The 19,697-nt window shown below is 43.5% G+C and overlaps 1 long non-coding RNA gene across 1 annotated transcript in view; it reads left to right on the plus strand.

The window, feature by feature from the left end:
* Nucleotides 1-10,734: 10,734 nt before the first annotated feature.
* LOC125960643 (uncharacterized) overlaps nucleotides 10,735-19,697 on the plus strand; it is a 43,060-nt gene continuing 34,097 nt past the window's right edge. Inside the window, exon 1 of the long non-coding RNA XR_007470510.1 lies at nucleotides 10,735-11,033. This is a non-coding gene — a long non-coding RNA (uncharacterized LOC125960643). The remainder of the gene's footprint in view (nucleotides 11,034-19,697) is intronic.

Genomic DNA, 19,697 nt, shown 5'->3' on the forward strand with positions numbered 1-19,697 from the left:
CCAGAACTACTGAATACCAGCCTGCATTTAACAAGATCCCCAAGAGAGGCATACCCATATTAAAGTTGGAGAGGCACCAAGCTGTCATCGTCTTCTCCGCAGCTAATGAAAACGAAGCAAAGATTCATCCCGAGCTGACTCTGCCTCAGTCACCTGGATATCACATGAGCTCATTTAATCCTCCCCAGAACCTGCAAATGAGACTGAGGGTCAGAGTGGTCTAGCACCCAAGGTTCCATAAAAGAGCATGACCAAGGCTCACTGGAGCCCAGACTTCCAAAAAAGAAGGCTCCTGAGCACAGCATGGCACCACCGCAGCCCAAACCGTGGGCCTCAAGGGTAGGCTAGGCTCACCACGCACAGTTCACACCATTCGACAGATGCTCACAGCAGACCACAAGGCAATATGAGAAGTAACTTCTGATTGTGGAATCTCTGAATTTTGAGATTTAAAGAAAAAAAATCTGTTTTCGGGGGATGGTTAAAACAGTTCTACCAAGGAGTAAAGAGAGGGCATCTCAAGGCCCCTTCTGGACTAAGAATTTAATGCCTACTTATTGAGAAATGCTCCGTGCATTTGCTCAGCCCTACGTCAAGATGAAGTTCTCTGTGCCCTAGAAGCTTAGGTTCTAAAAAGGCCACAGAAATGGGTGAGACCTAAAAAATGCCACAACAATGCAACGGCCTTAATCAGACTGTCTTTGCTTTGCCTTGCTTACAAGTCACTGACTTTAAACTGAATATGGTGTCATGTCTTTATGTTTCTTGAAGCTTTTTTTTTTTTTTCAAAAGATCATATAAAGATTTTCTTCCATGGTAAGACTTTTATATTGTATTTTTCTTAAACTGGACTGTGGTACATTTACCCTCCATCAGATGATTGCTTATAACTCACCTTGCTTTATTAAGAATACCGCTAGAGGCTTCTATGTCCCTACTAAAAAAAAATACATTTTCAGGACGATTCAAACCAACGAGAATCCAAGATTTCAGAGCACAAGATAATGAAAATTCTCTCTATCCACGTCTTTTACTGCTTTTAATCTGTTAACAGTCCCTAAGTGTGTCAGATGAAAGGTACTGTCACGGGAATTGACATCGTTAACAGCATTCCATACAGGTAAGTCTTGATTGTTCCAATTTCTCAAAAAGTTAGACACATTTACTGACTCTATGACATCTCTAGGGTGTGCGGAAGAAATAAAAAAGAGGCCTGTACAATGTATTTCTCAAAATATACACACAAATAGTTTGCACATACAAACAGGGAAACCTTATAAATAATGTATGGGGAGCAAAGTATCGTCGGTAACGGAACTACTCATTTCGAAAGACAACACTGTCACCAAGTGTCCCCTCACCAAAACTGACTGGGAATTTTTAGGGGCCACCAAACCAGAGGTGGAGATTTTTAGGCACATTCTTGCCAGAAAAGAGAGCCTAGGGCTTAAACCACTCAACTTGTTGGCACCAATGCCAGGGCAACCCAAGCAAGTGGATATACAAGCCTACGTAATGCTTGGAAGTAGGAAGCTTTGGGGGACTACACCTGGACTGGTACTGGCCTCCCTCCCCAAAGGGACAAGGAGAGCAGAAACCTGGATGGAGTCAAGAGAGAGAAAAAAGAAAGGCAAGGCTGGGTATGGAGCAACGTGTGGATCCAGGAACATGTGTCTCAGAACTGCCGGGGCTCTGCAGACCAGCTGCATCCCCATTCTCCTTGACCCTCATGGGTATAATGAACTCAGGGTGGGCGCATCCCGGCTGCCAAGTCACTTCCACCTGTCCATGGAGTTGACAGTTACTTGCTCACAGTGAACCAACCTCTCTGGACCTAACAGCTACTGCAGGAGGCGGTAGTGGAGAACAAGGTGACGACAACGACCAGATGCGAAAGAGGAAGAGACGTCCAGTGGACCGACTGGGTGGACTGATGGTGTGGGGTTAAGTCTGCAGAGCTAAAGGGCCCAGATGTAGAAAAGGGAAGGGGAACCATGAGGATATGGTCAAGCCCCATCGTATGGATGGTTCATCCATATGTTGTATGCAAATTTCATTCAATTTGCTCTGAGTGAACAAGAGAGAACAAAATTATGCTTTAAACCATGTCAGTGACTTTATTTACCATCTCATTTGATGAGCTCATAGCCCAGGGCCAAAGGGAAATGGGAGCTGTGAGTCTGCCATCTCTCAGGAAGTCTCAGGCCTCAGAGACCCCTCAGAGCCAAACTACTTCACCTTTTGCACTTTTCAAGCAACGTTATTCCTAAGCACGAGTCACCCTCTTCATCAGGTTCTCCAACAAACAGCAATCTCTCCCAATGAGAGAGCAAAAATGGGCTACTTTGGCTTGCTGAGGCACAATAGGTAGTTCTCCAAAATGGTACCTGCCTGGGGGATTTTTCAAGAAAATTAAGCATCAGTGGTGATTTGTTTGTCTTCACATAACGTATGACCCAGATGTGCTGAGAAATAAGAAAAGGACAAACGAATCAAGGGCAGCTGATCCAAGGAGGCAAGGGGCAACTTCCACAGCCTACGTGGAAAGCTAGAGGGAGGGACCATCCAGCTGGTGGGAGCTGAAGACAGGCGCCAGTCCTCCTTGGGCTCGGGATGCCACCCCCTCTTCCTACATCTTCACGCTCTCCTTCTCTTTTGGCCCCTCCCAGCCATATTAAAGAGCCACAAGGAAATGCTCTCCTCCATTCCATTCTCCTGTCCTCCTATCCACCCCTCCCTTCTTTCCCTTTGCCATCAATTTCTTGACTTGCCCCCCATTTCTCCCCTCCCATCTACACTGTGATCTGGTTTCTGCCCCACTACTCTCGTGAAACTGATCTCCTTGAAGCCCCCAATGATTTCTCCGTTGACAAGTCCAGGGGACTACTTCTCAATCCTTATCTTTGTGACCGCCAAGCCGAGTTAGATCTTAAACAACGTCTCTGTCTTGAAAATCTCTTCCCTTGGCTTCTGCGCCACCTTTCCTTTTCTTTTCATGAGACTGATCACAACCAGTGCTGCAGATTCCATCGAATTAAGGAATGCTGTTGCCTACATGTGTGAATGAGCTGTGAGTAAAGTACTGAAGTAGAGGACACCTAAAGTGAAACGTCTTCATGAAGGTCCACGTGGCTGAGCAGCAAGTTAACCTTTCATACATGTGCTAAAGAAGAAGAGTTGGGTTTTACTTTATTTACTTTTCCCTGGACTGTGTTGAATGACTATCATCTACAAGTTCAGCCTACTTTTTGCTGAGGATTAATGCACTGGGAGAGCTGAGAGAAAACTGAACAATAGAGCTGTCTTTTTCTTGACCAGTTCACCTTAGTTTCCCAAACTCTAAGTCTTTCCCGAATTCTTTCTCCTTTTTATTGTAGTAAAATGAACATAACACAAAATTCACCATTTGGATCATTTTACAATTCACTGTACCATTCAGTGGAATTTACTACTGTCACAATGTTGTGCAACTATCACCACTGCCGAGCTGCAAAACATCTTCATCAACCAAAAGGAAACCTACACCCATTTTAAGGAGTCATTCCCTAGTTCCCTCTCTTCCAAACCCCTGGCAACCACGAATGTAGAATCTTTTCTGTGTGTATGGATTTGCCACTGCTGGACATTTCATATAAATGGAACCATACAATATGTAGCCTTCTTTCACTTAGTTGCATCCATCATGTAGCATGTATGAGAAATCCACTCACTGTTATGCCTGAATCCTTCATACCGTTTGAATACAAAATTAAAAATACGTTGAGAGTGAAGCTCTGTTTTAATGGCACATCTATTAGGCCAATTCATTGAAAGAAGCTGAAGATGGAGATATTGTTGTGAAATGATAATCGTTGAGAAGCCTCAGCCAATTCGATAATGAAAAGTTTGGGAAATGTTGCAAAAAATTATCTGCTTTATATTAAAAGCCTATTAAACAAGGATGCAGGAGATTGTCTTTTTCTTGCAGGTAACTTAAATGAGGCAGAAAGAAATAACTGCCCTTTAAAACACATTTTGAAAGGATTCTCTTTATTCTTAATAGACGAATGGGAGTACAGGAAGTTCACATCCAATATGGACTCCCTGTCCAAACACTGTTTATCGTTCTAGCCACCACTATCGAATTATATTTCTTGAGGGTAAGGCAGCTCAATTCCTGCATATTACTTTCTAAAATTCGTCCATCAAATCCATTACTACAGTATAAACAAGAGTTGTTCATGTTTAAGTGCACTTCAACTATCAGGTATAAAGAACCCCCAGTAAGAAAAAGAATCCTATATCTCTTGCCAGAATGTGGTCAGCTCTGGGGTGCTCTGCTAGCTGAAAGACACATTCATTATTAAGAGGATAGAGGCTGTTTAAGAGGGATGAGAGCCAAAAAGTTTTAACTACATATATGTGTTAAGAACAGTGCTAGGTTATCTCATATTCTATATCAGTCAAGGCTCACCATTTTACATACGTGAAAAGCAAAGTTAAAAGTGTATTAGTAGGGCTTCCCTGTTGGCGCACTGGTTAAGGATCCACCTGCCAGTGCACGGGACACACGTTTGAGCCCGGGTCCGGGAAGATCCCACATGGCGCGGAGCAACTAAGACCATGTGCCACAACTACTGAGCCTGTGTGGTAGAGCCCGTGAACCACAACTACTGAAGCCCACGCACCTAGACCCCGTGCTCAGCAACAACGAGAAGCCACCACAATGAGAAGCCCGCGTACTGCAACAAAGAGTAGCCCCCGCCCACCGCAACTAGGGAAAGCCTGTGCACAGCAACGAAGAGCCTAGGCAGCCAAAGATAAATAATTAAATACGTCTATTTAAAAAAAAAGTGTTTTAGTAACTTACTAAAAGACACGCAATCAGTAAACGTGAGCAGGAATTCAATCCCAAATCTGTCACACTGAAGTTTAAGCTAATACTTGAGATTAATAAAAACAGCACTAAATTAAAAGTTCAGAGATATTTTTTATTTCATACTTTCACTAATGCTCTTTGGAGATAAATCATTTCATTTATATGGGCCTTAGTTTTCACAACTATAATAGTTGGAAGCTTGACTAGATGATCTGTATGTCGTCTTCCAATTCTAAAATGTTCCACTAATTTGGATTGCTACAATAATTGCCCTTGCAATACATGCGTGCTGCCACCAAGTAGCAGTAGAGACTACTAGTTCCTTTTTTATCCCTAGTGGGGGTGCATTTTCACAGCAGACTTATCCGTCAATAGTACAACCTGTTAGTATAACTATAAGATAACAAAATAATCTGGTATTCTTTCCTGTAAAAGAGAAGCTTTACATTGTGTCTGGGAATCGTACCAGAATCACCTGTAGGTTTTTCAATAAGGAGGAAATCCTGAACCCATTGAATGAGAATCTTCAGAGACAGGACTTGGGCATCTGGAATTTTGGGCTCCCATCATTTGTATATTTTATTTCATTTTATTTTGGCCTATGTACAATATTTGTCACATCCTTTTGAATCTTTAAAAGTTTCTTTTTGTTTTAAATCTTAGAATATTCCATAATCTTCACCTACTTTTCATAAGGTGTTATCTGTTATGTTTATTCAATCTTGTGCTTCTCCTGGTTAAGACTTCTTTCTTTCCTTTTTTTTTTCGGGGCCCTGCCTCATGTCTTGCAGGATCTTAGTTCCCTGACCTGGGATTGGACCCCAGGGCCCCAGCAGTGAACGCGCCATGTTCTAAACACTGGACCACCAGGGAAGTCCCAAGATTTCTGTTTTAAATGACTTTTCTCCCACTCTAATTCATTCCTGGGATCAGTTTCACGTTTGGACATTAAAGCAACCTTGCATTGCCAGAAGAATAAAGCTACTTTGATTCTGATATATGATTGTTTTACATACCATGGATATAGTTTGTGCTTCTCTTTACACATTTTGCATGCATGTTCAAAGGAGAAACTGGCCTGTGATTCTATTCTTGTAATATTCTTTATAGATTTTTTTTAAGATTCTATACTTTATTTTTTATTTATTTATTTTTGGCTGCATTGGGTCTTCATTGCTGCATGCGAGCTTTCTCTAGTTTCGGCGAGCGGGGGTCTATTCTTTGTTGCGGTGACTAGGCTTCTCATTGCAGCCTTCTGACCCATGGGCTTCTGACCCCATTCGTCGGTGCTACTTCAGTTCCTTACCCCTTCCCTTCTGACCCTGGGCGGTGAAATCCTCTTTCTGCGGCTGGCCTGCGGCAGAAAGTCAATGAGGCAAGAGTAGGCTTGGAGTATCCAAGGAGCAGAAAGGATGTCAGCGTGTGGAAAACAGAGCGAGCAAATTGGAGAGGAGAAGGAAACAGTCAGAGAGGAAACAGACACCCAGATTTCTAGGTCTGTGGAGGCACTCTGAGGACTTTGCATTTTCTGTGAAGAAGCCATTGAAGAAATTTGAGTGACATGATCTGACTTATGTTTTAACAAGATCTCTCTGGATGCCACGCTGATTAGAGACTGTAGGAGAGCAAGGACAAGGCCCAGAAGACCAACAGTTGATTCAAAGAACTGATTACTCAAACATGGTCCCCCTCCTCAGTGAAGACGCAGAGCAGGAATTGGCAAATAATGGCCACGAATCAAATCAGGCTCTCAGCCTGGATCTGTGGGACTGTGAGCTAATAATGGTTCTCACGTTTAGAAAGCTTGTTGAAGAGGAAAGAGGAGGAGAAGCTACAGAAACTCTATATGGCCCACAAAGCCTAAGATCTTTAAAATCCAGAAAATGCTTTCCAACACCTGACGTAAAGCATGTGGCTGGTAGGAGGTCCTCAACCAAATTTGGAAGAGGAATACATGAGTCAGTTAGTTCCTGAAAACACTGTAAAGTGATAGGTGTCAAGAAACATTTACCCCTTCACCCTTAACCTTCACAAATGATGCCTGTTCCATTGAGCTGTTGAAAAATACATTCTGGCTTTCAAAAACATAACCCAGAGGGCATTTTCTCACATAGGCAAGGTCATAAACAACTGTCAAGTGAAGCTGAAATAGCAACAAATCAAATAATAACAAAAAACAGTTTTACAGATTTTTAAATCTTACAAAGCATTTTCATGTTCATTATCTAATTTAATCCTCAAATCAACGTCATGAGATAGTTATAATTTCCCCATTAGAAATGACCACATATGAAATCCTTAGTGATTGCTCAAGAAAAGCTGAAATCTTGAGTGTTACATCTATTAAGGCCATGGTTGGGTGTTTTCCCATGGGAACATTGGATGCTAAAATCCACAGGGATTTTCAGCTCAAGATGGCAGACTAGGAAATATATTTACTTTCTGTTCCTCCTGAAACCATATCTAAATAAAACTGTAGAAATACCAAAATTAATCAACCAATAAAAGCCAAGATATTTTGGAAGTCATCAACCACAGAAAGATTTCAACACATTTCGAGAAGGCAAACAATGAAACGGAGGAGCCATGAATAAAATAATGAAGAAAAAAAGGCTGAGCCTAAGTAAGGTCTGCACAAAGTCACTCAGCTTTTGCTGAGCTCTGGTTATAGTCAAGGGCAGAGGAAAGAAGAGGGGCTGAAAACAAGGAGACAAACGTCATTTTAGGAAAAACACTTCATTTAATGAGCTCCAGGGAACACTCAGCCTGCTGCCATACTAACTGATGAATTACAATGGATTGTTGGTAAGCAAGACAAGAAAACAGGGAAGAAACAAAAATCAAGACACTGTTTCTAACTGAACTCTTCTCAAATGAGATCGAGGAATTATGGTTCAATGCCACAGCTGTAAATCATTTCTGCTCTTGGAGAGGTTACAAAGGGCTTATAATATTTCCCTTTTTTTCAGACAGAATTTAGGTCTGAGCAAAAGCTTTTGTGTCCTTCAACCCCAAAATTTATTGGGGATGGAAGCCCAGATTTGCTGGGACATACCATAAAAAGAATCTCATGAGCAGAGGGTCAAACTGATTTTGGAATATATGAATTAAGCCCAGTGTGAGTTTCAATAGATTTATATATATATATATATATATATATATATATATATATATATATATATATATACACACACACACATACATTTTTACTTATCTGTATGATTTTGGGTTCTGAAACTTCTATATGTCTAATGCGTGATACATAACAGACAATGTCAGCCCAGGAGGGAGAAAACACTCCAATGAAGCAAGCCAAAGAAACAAGTTTTAAGCAAGGTCAAGTGATGTATAGACCACGATTGTTCAATTCCTACCTGTCATGCTGAAGCTTCCAGCTCCTGAATAACAACACATGCTTCCCTTGTCCTAGACAGCCAAGAGTACGTCTCCTCCCTTGGGCATAAGAATCCCTAGAGTTACATATGTGTAGTAAAGAGTGGACCCAGCTGTCATACTCACAATGACCAAATTGTGTTGATCGTACTTTATACCAATACATCGCTCCACGCTGAAGTTGCAATAAACAATATAGTTGCTTTCTAGTCATGAATGAGACACCTTACTGGATATACTCCAGGAAGGCCAGAGAAGCTGGCTTCTAATCCATACGGAACAATTCACTGGTGAATTTCTTTCAGGATAGCCCATGATTTATCTAGAATATCATCTTTACACATCTGGATCCTTCAAACTAGACAAAGGGAAAATACGGGCTTCAAGCCTCAATTCGAAATATGGAATGGTGCCATGCTGACAACTGGTGGTCCCTGACCTGTATCTTATGAGATTAGAACACAGTGTGGTGGATGACCAATTCAGACGTTGAACAAATGAAGACCTCCTACAGGGCAGTGTAGCTGTTCGTTACAGGTATGGCACTTAGGGCTAAGTACCATAAGGACTACAAGAAAAAAAAAAACAAGTAACACATGAAGCATATACGATAAGGAGGCACCAGAGTCCAGAGCACAAGCTCTGGAATCACACAGGCTTGGATCGAATCCCGGCTAAGCCACTACCATCTATATAACCTGAAGGACAGGCCAAGGGTTAAATGTTCTTTTACCAAATTTCAAACAAGAAGTGAAGAAAGAACCTATCTGCCAGGAAGGGACATCGTGGGCTGCAGCATCCAGTCGGATCAGGGCTCTGCATCTCCTGCTCAGAAACCTTGGCCACCTGGCTCATGGTGATGCTGGCAGCTGAACAGCCCTGGAGAAGGTGATCCTGTCTCCAGGTCTCGCAGAGGAGCTGGGGAGGTCTCCGGACGAGGTGGCCCACACCCTGGTAAGCTCTGGCTGCCTCCTGCCCTCAGGTCTGAGCAGGCTCTGGCCTCTGGGCCCCGTGGTGGGGAAGGCCTGGCCGATACATACGCAGGGCTGAGGGGCCTGCAGAGCCAGTCCCCAGGCAGGGTGAGCTCTGGAGGAGGCTTCCACAGTCCCCAACAGTCTGCGCATGGTGGCCCAGCTGGTGCCAAACACCTGCCACCCACAGCCAGACGTCCCAGCCACTAGAAAGTCCAGAAGGGGACCTGCCCTTTGCCTTTGGGCCGGGGTTAAGCCACCAGCTGGGCTTGCATGTGACCCCTGCCTCACCCCCTGCCCCGCCCGCTCTTTCTCTGTGACACGTACAATGGATATGTCATAAAGCCAGGCAGAGCCAGTGCTATAAATTCAGAGGAGTTAGAATCTAGGAAGAGGCTCTCCCACTTTCACTCTCTGCTCTCAGATCAGGCAGGCAGTACCTCTAATATGGAAGCTATGGACACCACACCTCCTTCACATGCTGTCCTCTTAAATTCTGCTCCTGTTTTCCCCAGCACCCCATTTACGGCTTTGATGGGCATCGGTGCTTCAGCAGGAAGCACGTCAGACCCCGAACCTATGGACACCACACCTCCTTCACACGCTATCATCTTCCATTCTGCTCCTGTTTTCCCCAGCACCCCATTTTCGGCCCTGGCGGGCATTGGTGCTTCAGCAGGAAGCACGACAGACCCCGAACCTATGGACACCACACCTCCTTCACACGCTGTCATCTTCCATTCTGCTCCTGTTTTCCCCAGCACCCCATTTACGGCCCCGGCGGGCATCGATGCTTCACCAGGAAGCATGTCAGACCCCGAACCTATGGACACCACACCTCCTTCACATGCTGTCATCTTCTATTCTGCTCCTGTTTTCTCCAGCAACCCATTTACGCCTTTGGTGGGTATCGGTGCCTCAGTAGTCAGCACGTCAGACCCCGAACCTATGGACACCACACCTCCTTCCCAGGCTGTCATCTTCCATCCTGCTCCTCTTTACCCCAGCACCCCATTTACGGCTTAGGCCGGCAGTGGTGCTTCAGCAGGCAGCACCTCTAACACCAAAGCTATGGACACCACACCTCCTTCCCAGGGTGTCATTTTCCAGTCTGCCCTGTCTCCAAGTAGAACCACTACCCATTTCACACCGCTGTTCCAAGTTCTGGGAACACACCACCCAGTGATAGCAATGCCTCAGCCCATGCCTCGACTCATTTTCCTGCAACGTGAGCCAACAGATAGACCAACACTTCAAAGTTATTGCAGAAAGTTGAGTAAGTTATACGCTTGGAATTTCATTTATTATTATTAACAAGCACAACTGTAGTGCTTAGACTATAACAAGTACTATTCTAAGGGCTTACCAAATATTAACTCACTTATTCCTCATAATGGCAACCCTAGAGGTAGGGAATATTCATAATGTTCACTTTTTTGGGGGAAACTGAGGCCCAGAGACGTTGAATAGCTTGCCTAATGCCACACAGTAAGTAGGTGGCAAAACCCGGGATTAAAACCAGACCGTCTAGACTTCCATCACTTTGCTGTGTTACCATACTATAAGTTGTGGTTAGGGAAGGAACTAAATTGACAAGACTCTGAACTAAAAGGAGAAGGGAGAAATGAGAAAATGAGTGATCCTAGAAACTAGAGAAGATTTAGGCTCAGGAATTTCTGGTGATGAGACCTGGAAGAACAAGAACTTGGTTGGAATATTAACTTGGGGTAGTATCTGAATCCATGGAGAAATGGTTTTGTTTTCTGTAAGATTTAGAAAGGTCAGTTGGATGAAGATTAATGAAGACAAAAGTAGAAAGGAAAAGAAAAAGGTGCCTTAAGGGAGACATAACCGCTTCCCTCTACGTACCCACAGGTGGGGTCCTGTGGGAAAGGATGGAGCTCTCTCTACCGGGTTGGTCACCAGGCTGAACAAGGAGAAACATGGCAACCATTGTACTGGTTTTGATGATCTCTCAAAACCAAGGCTTCAGTTTCCAAGAACGACCTACGGTAGCATAACTAGTGTGTGTCACACATGCCACTAAGTGTGTTTCCAGTCACACATTTTAATTGGAGAAATACTTCCTATGAGGTAGGCATTAGTTCCCTATGGTTGTTGTAACAAATGACTACAAATGTGCTTGCTTCTAACAAAACACACTTATTTTCTTATGGTTCTGGAAGACAGAGGTCCAAAACCAGTTTCCCTGGGCTGAAACCAGAAGTCGACAGGGCCATCCATCCTCCTTCTAGAGGCTCTAAGTGAGAATCTGTTTCCTCGCCAGCATTCCTTCACTTCTGGCCACATCAATGCAACCCCAACTTCGTCATCACATTCTCTTTGGAGTATAAATTCCCTCTGCCTCTCTCTTACGAGAACACCAGTGGTTATATTTGGGCCCATCCAGGTAGTCCAGGAGAATCTTCCCATCTGAGAACCATTACTTTCATCCCACTGGCAAAGTGCCTTCTGCCATTTAAGGTGACATTCACAGGTTCTGGAGAGTAGAATGTGGACATTTGGGGGCAATGGTATTATTCAGTCTACTACAAGGTAGATACTATTATCTTTCTCAGATGTAGGAAATGACGTTTAGGGAAGTAGTTTGTCTCAGGTCTACAATTTCCAGAGTAGAGACTTAAATTCTGCCACTGACACTTTAGGACACACCCTAAACAACTTTAATCTGTGTCCTTAACTACTGCATAATCCTTGGTTAAGAGTCACACTTAGGTATCAAGACCCAATTGAATACAACACAAGTACTGTCTCCTCTTTCACTATGTTTGCCTGGTGTACTGATGAATCTTGCCCAGAGCAGAAGAGTTCAGAAAACTGTCATGCAGGTTTACGAAGAGAAAGCATTTACTGTTTGACGTGCCCGGAGTAACGGAAGGCTTTTTCAAATAAAATATGCCACCAAATAGTCAAGTGTCACAACAGAGGTAACCCCGTGGGAGTCACGAGGAGACTAAAATTATCTCCAATTGTGCAGGAGAGAAAAGTTTCACTGAAGGCAGGTGTAGTTCAGCTAAGCCCTACAGCACAGAAGTAGGAATGTGGGTATGTACGAATGGGAAACAGTTTAATGCAGAATGGATGAGAAATATGCATTCGACCTATTCTAAAACAACTGGCTTATTAACTCAGTAAATCGATTTGGTCAGTCAAACTAGCTTTAGCTGATTACTTATCCAGGGAATAGCTGTTTAGAGTAATTTTTGTGATAGAACAGTAAATAAAATGGTTGAACTATAGCTTTAGGCTTGCTAAGTGAAATAGATTGCTCTAGATGATTTTCAAGTGACTTACTTGGTAGTACTCACGAAATTGGGGGTTAACAATTGCTTAAGAAAACAAAGAGAATTGATTTTAAATAAAATAGTTACTGTGTAAACTATCTGTTCAGTAGCTCATGTTAAACGGATGTTTAGAATCCCCATTGGACAACCAACTACTTTTTTGCAAATGGCAATGTGAATTGCTCTCGCATAAACTATAGCAATGACCACCTATCTAATTTGTTGTCCAAACCAGAAATCTTCTAACAATACTGGTGTCCTAATAAAAATAAGCACGAAGGGAACACACACTGGGTGTCTCCCGTGTGCCTGTGCATGCATCTATATCTCACTGAAGCCCCATAACAGCCCCCAAGAGAGGGACTCTGAGTGTCCCCATGCTGCTTGTGGAGAAACAGGCACAGGAAGGTTCAATAGTCTATCTACCTAATATCACACAGAGGGTGGGAGAGCCCGTTTTTAAACCACCTGCCTCCAATTCCAGGTGCCTGGAGCCAGACTCAGCCTACAGCTCTCTTCTGCTGGCCTGGAGGTGAAACAAGGTGTCATGATTAATCAAATCCCGTCTTCACTCATCAAGGTAGCTTGAACACCTGCACGTCCTCCAAGTGGCATGTAGCATAAGCAATAAGATGTTTGCCCCGTGATTGTCCAGGAACTTGGAATCAGCTGTGCCTGGTTAGGCTGAGCTGGTTTAGAGTGGAGAGGACCACCGATCTTCCACTTGGGCAAGTGCCTTTTGACCTCCTGCCATCAGAGGGACGAAAACTCCAGCCTGAGAATGTGGTGAGGCCTGTAGCCTAGTTAGGCCAGCTCAGAACAATGATGAGCACACGTTTTTCCAATCACCTTTCCTCACGCTCCCCATGCCTCATACTGCCCTGCTTCTTTATTCTTTATCCCACAGATACCCAAAGCCCCTTGCCTTTGGGGAGGCAGATTTGAGACCTATTGTCACGTCACGTCCTCGCTTGGCTGCCCTGTGAATAAACCTCCTCTTTGCTGCAAACCTCAGCATTTCAGTGTTTTGGCTTGCTGCGCCTCAGACAGAATGGTTGGGAGCAGTGATACAGGTCCCTTGTCTGTGAGGGAAGCTGGTTCCTAGTAGTCACGTTGTGGATGTATTCTCCTCTCGGGTGGGGGTGCGGAGACATCCTGCTCTTCCGGAAAGGGAGAAACACAGGTGCCAAACCCTTGCCCTCAGCGTCACCGTCACCTAGGAGCTCGTTAGAAGCACAGAATCCAGGCCCCACCCAGAACTACTGAATACCAGCCTGCATTTAACAAGATCCCCAAGAGAGGCATACCCATATTAAAGTTGGAGAGGCACCAAGCTGTCATCGTCTTCTCCGCAGCTAATGAAAACGAAGCAAAGATTCATCCCGAGCTGACTCTGCCTCAGTCACCTGGATATCACATGAGCTCATTTAATCCTCCCCAGAACCTGCAAATGAGACTGAGGGTCAGAGTGGTCTAGCACCCAAGGTTCCATAAAAGAGCATGACCAAGGCTCACTGGAGCCCAGACTTCCAAAAAAGAAGGCTCCTGAGCACAGCATGGCACCACCGCAGCCCAAACCGTGGGCCTCAAGGGTAGGCTAGGCTCACCACGCACAGTTCACACCATTCGACAGATGCTCACAGCAGACCACAAGGCAATATGAGAAGTAACTTCTGATTGTGGAATCTCTGAATTTTGAGATTTAAAGAAAAAAAATCTGTTTTCGGGGGATGGTTAAAACAGTTCTACCAAGGAGTAAAGAGAGGGCATCTCAAGGCCCCTTCTGGACTAAGAATTTAATGCCTACTTATTGAGAAATGCTCCGTGCATTTGCTCAGCCCTACGTCAAGATGAAGTTCTCTGTGCCCTAGAAGCTTAGGTTCTAAAAAGGCCACAGAAATGGGTGAGACCTAAAAAATGCCACAACAATGCAACGGCCTTAATCAGACTGTCTTTGCTTTGCCTTGCTTACAAGTCACTGACTTTAAACTGAATATGGTGTCATGTCTTTATGTTTCTTGAAGCTTTTTTTTTTTTTCAAAAGATCATATAAAGATTTTCTTCCATGGTAAGACTTTTATATTGTATTTTTCTTAAACTGGACTGTGGTACATTTACCCTCCATCAGATGATTGCTTATAACTCACCTTGCTTTATTAAGAATACCGCTAGAGGCTTCTATGTCCCTACTAAAAAAAAATACATTTTCAGGACGATTCAAACCAACGAGAATCCAAGATTTCAGAGCACAAGATAATGAAAATTCTCTCTATCCGCGTCTTTTACTGCTTTTAATCTGTTAACAGTCCCTAAGTGTGTCAGATGAAAGGTACTGTCACGGGAATTGACATCGTTAACAGCATTCCATACAGGTAAGTCTTGATTGTTCCAATTTCTCAAAAAGTTAGACACATTTACTGACTCTATGACATCTCTAGGGTGTGTGGAAGAAATAAAAAAGAGGCCTGTACAATGTATTTCTCAAAATATACACACAAATAGTTTGCACATACAAACAGGGAAACCTTATAAATAATGTATGGGGAGCAAAGTATCGTCGGTAACGGAACTACTCATTTCGAAAGACAACACTGTCACCAAGTGTCCCCTCACCAAAACTGACTGGGAATTTTTAGGGGCCACCAAACCAGAGGTGGAGATTTTTAGGCACATTCTTGCCAGAAAAGAGAGCCTAGGGCTTAAACCACTCAACTTGTTGGCACCAATGCCAGGGCAACCCAAGCAAGTGGATATACAAGCCTACGTAACGCTTGGAAGTAGGAAGCTTTGGGGGACTACACCTGGACTGGTACTGGCCTCCCTCCCCAAAGGGACAAGGAGAGCAGAAACCTGGATGGAGTCAAGAGAGAGAAAAAAGAAAGGCAAGGCTGGGTATGGAGCAACGTGTGGATCCAGGAACATGTGTCTCAGAACTGCCGGGGCTCTGCAGACCAGCTGCATCCCCATTCTCCTTGACCCTCATTGGTATAATGAACTCAGGGTGGGTGCATCCCGGCTGCCAAGTCACTTCCACCTGTCCATGGAGTTGACAGTTACTTGCTCACAGTGAACCAACCTCTCTGGACCTAACAGCTACTGCAGGAGGCGGTAGTGGAGAAAAAGGTGACGACAACGACCAGATGCGAAAGAGGAAGAGACGTCCAGTGGACCGACTGGGTGGACTGATGGTGTGGGGTTAAGTCTGCAGAGCTAAAGGGCCCAGATGTAGAAAAGGGAAGGGGAACCATGAGGATATGGTCAAGCCCCATCGTATGGATGGTTCATCCATATGTTGTATGCAAATTTCATTCAATTTGCTCTGAGTGAACAAGAGAGAACAAAATTATGCTTTAAACCATGTCAGTGACTTTATTTACCATCTCATTTGATGAGCTCATAGCCCAGGGCCAGAGGGAAATGGGAGCTGTGAGTCTGCCATCTCTCAGGAAGTCTCAGGCCTCAGAGACCCCTCAGAGCCAAACTACTTCACCTTTTGCACTTTTCAAGCAACGTTATTCCTAAGCGCGAGTCACCCTCTTCATCAGGTTCTCCAACAAACAGCAATCTCTCCCAATGAGAGAGCAAAAATGGGCTACTTTGGCTTGCTGAGGCACAATAGGTAGTTCTCCAAAATGGTACCTGCCTGGGGGATTTTTCAAGAAAATTAAGCATCAGTGGTGATTTGTTTGTCTTCACATAACGTATGACCCAGATATGCTGAGAAATAAGAAAAGGACAAACGAATCAAGGGCAGCTGATCCAAGGAGGCAAGGGGCAACTTCCACAGCCTACGTGGAAAGCTAGAGGGAGGGACCATCCAGCTGGTGGGAGCTGAAGACAGGTGCCAGTCCTCCTTGGGCTCGGGATGCCACCCCCTCTTCCTACATCTTCACGCTCTCCTTCTCTTTTGGCCCCTCCCAGCCATATTAAAGAGCCACAAGGAAATGCTCTCCTCCATTCCATTCTCCTGTCCTCCTATCCACCCCTCCCTTCTTTCCCTTTGCCATCAATTTCTTGACTTGCCCCCCATTTCTCCCCTCCCATCTACACTGTGATCTGGTTTCTGCCCCACTACTCTCGTGAAACTGATCTCCTTGAAGCCCCCAATGATTTCTCCGTTGACAAGTCCAGGGGACTACTTCTCAATCCTTATCTTTGTGACCGCCAAGCCGAGTTAGATCTTAAACAACGTCTCTGTCTTGAAAATCTCTTCCCTTGGCTTCCGCGCCACCTTTCCTTTTCTTTTCATGAGACTGATCACAACCAGTGCTGCAGATTCCATCGAATTAAGGAATGCTGTTGCCTACATGTGTGAATGAGCTGTGAGTAAAGTACTGAAGTAGAGGACACCTAAAGTGAAACGTCTTCATGAAGGTCCACGTGGCTGAGCAGCAAGTTAACCTTTCATACATGTGCTAAAGAAGAAGAGTTGGGTTTTACTTTATTTACTTTTCCCTGGACTGTGTTGAATGACTATCATCTACAAGTTCAGCCTACTTTTTGCTGAGGATTAATGCACTGGGAGAGCTGAGAGAAAACTGAACAATAGAGCTGTCTTTTTCTTGACCAGTTCACCTTAGTTTCCCAAACTCTAAGTCTTTCCCGAATTCTTTCTCCTTTTTATTGTAGTAAAATGAACATAACACAAAATTCACCATTTGGATCATTTTACAATTCACTGTACCATTCAGTGGAATTTACTACTGTCACAATGTTGTGCAACTATCACCACTGCCGAGCTGCAAAACATCTTCATCAACCAAGAGGAAACCTACACCCATTTTAAGGAGTCATTCCCTAGTTCCCTCTCTTCCAAACCCCTGGCAACCACGAATGTAGAATCTTTTCTGTGTGTATGGATTTGCCACTGCTGGACATTTCATATAAATGGAACCATACAATATGTAGCCTTCTTTCACTTAGTTGCATCCATCATGTAGCATGTATGAGAAATCCACTCACTGTTATGGCTGAATCCTTCATACCGTTTGAATACAAAATTAAAAATACGTTGAGAGTGAAGCTCTGTTTTAATGGCACATCTATTAGGCCAATTCATTGAAAGAAGCTGAAGATGGAAATATTGTTGTGAAATGATAATCGTTGAGAAGCCTCAGCCAATTCGATAATGAAAAGTTTGGGAAATGTTGCAAAAAATTATCTGCTTTATATTAAAAGCCTATTAAACAAGGATGCAGGAGATTGTCTTTTTCTTGCAGGTAACTTAAATGAGGCAGAAAGAAATAACTGCCCTTTAAAACACATTTTGAAAGGATTCTCTTTATTCTTAATAGACGAATGGGAGTACAGGAAGTTCACATCCAATATGGACTCCCTGTCCAAACACTGTTTATCGTTCTAGCCACCACTATCGAATTATATTTCTTGAGGGTAAGGCAGCTCAATTCCTGCATATTACTTTCTAAAATTCGTCCATCAAATCCATTACTACAGTATAAACAAGAGTTGTTCATGTTGAAGTGCACTTCAACTATCAGGTATAAAGAACCCCCAGTAAGAAAAAGAATCCTATATCTCTTGCCAGAATGTGGTCAGCTCTGGGGTGCTCTGCTAGCTGAAAGACACATTCATTATTAAGAGGATAGAGGCTGTTTAAGAGGGATGAGAGCCAAAAAGTTTTAACTACATATATGTGTTAAGAACAGTGCTAGGTTATCTCATATTCTATATCAGTCAAGGCTCACCATTTTACATACGTGAAAAGCAAAGTTAAAAGTGTATTAGTAGGGCTTCCCTGTTGGCGCACTGGTTAAGGATCCACCTGCCAGTGCACGGGACACACGTTTGAGCCCGGGTCCGGGAAGATCCCACATGGCGCGGAGCAACTAAGACCATGTGCCACAACTACTGAGCCTGCGTGCTAGAGCCCGTGAACCACAACTACTGAAGCCCACGCACCTAGACCCCGTGCTCAGCAACAACGAGAAGCCACCACAATGAGAAGCCCGCGTACTGCAACAAAGAGTAGCCCCTGCCCACCGCAACTAGGGAAAGCCTGTGCACAGCAACGAAGAGCCTAGGCAGCCAAAGATAAATAATTAAATACGTCTATTTAAAAAAAAAGTGTTTTAGTAACTTACTAAAAGACACGCAATCAGTAAACGTGAGCAGGAATTCAATCCCAAATCTGTCACACTGAAGTTTAAGCTAATACTTGAGATTAATAAAAACAGCACTAAATTAAAAGTTCAGAGATATTTTTTATTTCATACTTTCACTAATGCTCTTTGGAGATAAATCATTTCATTTATATGGGCCTTAGTTTTCACAACTATAATAGTTGGAAGCTTGACTAGATGATCTGTATGTCGTCTTCCAATTCTAAAATGTTCCACTAATTTGGATTGCTACAATAATTGCCCTTGCAATACATGCGTGCTGCCACCAAGTAGCAGTAGAGACTACTAGTTCCTTTTTTATCCCTAGTGGGGGTGCATTTTCACAGCAGACTTATCCGTCAATAGTACAACCTGTTAGTATAACTATAAGATAACAAAATAATCTGGTATTCTTTCCTGTAAAAGAGAAGCTTTACATTGTGTCTGGGAATCGTACCAGAATCACCTGTAGGTTTTTCAATAAGGAGGAAATCCTGAACCCATTGAATGAGAATCTTCAGAGACAGGACTTGGGCATCTGGAATTTTGGGCTCCCATCATTTGTATATTTTATTTCATTTTATTTTGGCCTATGTACAATATTTGTCACATCCTTTTGAATCTTTAAAAGTTTCTTTTTGTTTTAAATCTTAGAATATTCCATAATCTTCACCTACTTTTCATAAGGTGTTATCTGTTATGTTTATTCAATCTTGTGCTTCTCCTGGTTAAGACTTCTTTCTTTCCTTTTTTTTTTCGGGGCCCTGCCTCATGTCTTGCAGGATCTTAGTTCCCTGACCTGGGATTGGACCCCAGGGCCCCAGCAGTGAACGCGCCATGTTCTAAACACTGGACCACCAGGGAAGTCCCAAGATTTCTGTTTTAAATGACTTTTCTCCCACTCTAATTCATTCCTGGGATCAGTTTCACGTTTGGACATTAAAGCAACCTTGCATTGCCAGAAGAATAAAGCTACTTTGATTCTGATATATGATTGTTTTACATACCATGGATATAGTTTGTGCTTCTCTTTACACATTTTGCATGCATG

This window comes from Orcinus orca, chromosome 12 (genome assembly GCF_937001465.1).
Source record: "Orcinus orca chromosome 12, mOrcOrc1.1, whole genome shotgun sequence".
In the NCBI taxonomy this organism is placed as follows: Eukaryota; Metazoa; Chordata; class Mammalia; order Artiodactyla; family Delphinidae; genus Orcinus; species Orcinus orca.